This window comes from Vanessa atalanta, unplaced genomic scaffold (genome assembly GCF_905147765.1).
Source record: "Vanessa atalanta unplaced genomic scaffold, ilVanAtal1.2, whole genome shotgun sequence".
NCBI classification, from domain to species: domain Eukaryota; kingdom Metazoa; phylum Arthropoda; class Insecta; order Lepidoptera; family Nymphalidae; genus Vanessa; species Vanessa atalanta.
This window is the reverse complement of record NW_025919953.1, coordinates 1-2,500: the sequence shown is the minus strand read 5'-3', so window position 1 is coordinate 2,500 and position 2,500 is coordinate 1.

The window sequence follows — 2,500 nt, the reverse complement described above, 5'->3', positions numbered from 1 at the left end:
CGTTCGACGTTTTCATCGAGCACTTCGTTCGAGAAAACGTTCGTAGAGTAGGAGTAGAGCTCGTTGCGTTCGTTAGATTATTTTTTAATTTTTTTATAGAGATTCAATACATTTATGTCAGGATATTTTTTTAAAGATAATTTCTATTTATTTATTACTTCATTATACATATTTTAAGGTATCAAGACTGATATGAAACTTAAAAATTATATTATTAACATTATTTACGCATTCGTAAATCGCGTCATGTTCTTTATTATTATTATTATTATTATATTTATTCGTCATCGTCATAATTATTATTTTAATTATAAAATATAATAATTTTAATTATAAATTTTTTTTTTTCGATAAACGAATACCGGTGAAATTTAAATAAACGAAGATACAACTTTCTTTGTTGTTGTTGTTGTTGTTTTTTTTTTTTTTCTTTTTTTTTTTATTGTTGTTGTTGTTGTTGTTGTTGTTGTTGTTGTCGTTGTTGTTGCATTGACGTTGCATAATATCATATAATCATATACTATCTATAAAAATATAGAACAAAATAATCGAAGTTTTGGAGATTTTGGAGGGTTTGGGGTGTCAGTTGGGGGGGAGGGGGTTGGGGAGGGGGGGGGGGGGGGGCGTGTTCTGGGGTTCGTCGTCTTATGATATCAGATCGAATATGAGAAACATAATAAAATAATAATAATAATAAAAAAAAAAATACATTCCGTTCGAACGAGCCGAATGTCATACTCATCGTCAGGCATATATATGGAGTAGTGACGGTTCGAACGTCGAACATTCAAAAATTGATGTTAGACGCGAAGTGACCGGATCAGTACTCTTGTATAACGAAAAAAATGTTATTATCGTTTTCATTTGTCGTCTTTGTTGCGTGTCTTCTGGCGTGTCTCTCGATTCGTCGTATCGCGTTATATTATACTTTACGTAGTGTAACAACCAAGTATGTACGTACGATTCGTCTCGACCGCTGGGGATATTCACTGACACACGTGAAAATGATAAAAAGATTCTTTTTCGTTCTGTAAAACTGTGCCGACCGACGGACGCACGTAGATCTCTCTGCCTCATGCGCTCTTCCTCTTATCGTCGTCGTCGTCGCTCTCGCTACAATCTATCCTCATGGAATAAATGTTGATTCATTGTAGTCGATCTGCGACGTCGCGACGATATGAGAAAACGTTAGAGACGGAGTTCTTAAAAGATTCAGTGTATTCGTATAGTGTGTATAATTTTTATATTATATATGAACGGTCGTTTCTAAAATTCTTTTTGTTAATTTTTACATTTATCATGTACAAAAAATACACAACCCGAGTATCGGTACGATCACTCAAACACCGGGCGTCGATCCCAATGTTTTACGATAATAATCGTTGAACAATACATACGTACACGTCGTGTGCGAAGTGTTATTTTGAAAAAAAAACTCGATCTCGTTTAGAACGTTCGAATTCGTGACCGTTATGTGTCATTATGTGAAGACGCCTCCGCCGCCGCCGCCGCCGCCGCCGCTGTCGTCGCGTTATATATTATAGCGCACGCACGCGCGCGCGCGTGCTTAAAGCGCGTTTGTGTCTCATATAAATTTTTATAAGAGTCAACCGTTAAAATCTATCGCGTCTAACGCGATCGACGATACGGTGAGACGCTCGTTTCATACTGTGCGTATATTGTACATGCATGCATAAGTTTGTGTGTATTTTATATGCGAATATGAAACGAGAAGAGTAATTGACGACTTCAACAAGTCTCGGTTAGCTCCCTGGTTGATCCTGCCAGTAGTTATATGCTTGTCTCAAAGATTAAGCCATGCATGTCTCAGTGCAAGCCGTATTAAGGCGATACCGCGAATGGCTCAATATATCAGTTTTGGTTCCTTAGATCTTACTCAGTTACTTGGATAACTGTGGTAATTCTAGAGCTAATACATGCAATCAGAACTCTGACCAGTGATGGGATGAGTGCTTTTATTAGATCAAAACCAATCGACGGAGGGCGTCTCGTCCGAAGTCGTTAATTTTGATGAATCTGGATAACTTTTGCCGATCGCATGGTCCAGTACCGGCGACGCATCTTTCAAATGTCTGCCTTATCAACTTTCGATGGTAGTTTCTGCGACTACCATGGTTGTCACGGGTAACGGGGAATCAGGGTTCGATTCCGGAGAGGGAGCCTGAGAAACGGCTACCACATCCAAGGAAGGCAGCAGGCGCGCAAATTACCCACTCCCGGCACGGGGAGGTAGTGACGAAAAATAACGATACGGGACTCTTTCGAGGCCTCGTAATCGGAATGAGTACACTTTAAATATTTTAACGAGGAACAATTGGAGGGCAAGTCTGGTGCCAGCAGCCGCGGTAATTCCAGCTCCAATAGCGTATACTAAATTGTTGCGGTTAAAAGCTCGTAGTTGCATTTGTGCGCCGCGCTGTCGGTGCACCCGCATCCGCGGTGATACTGACACGTCTGCGGAGCATATCGTCGGTGAGCC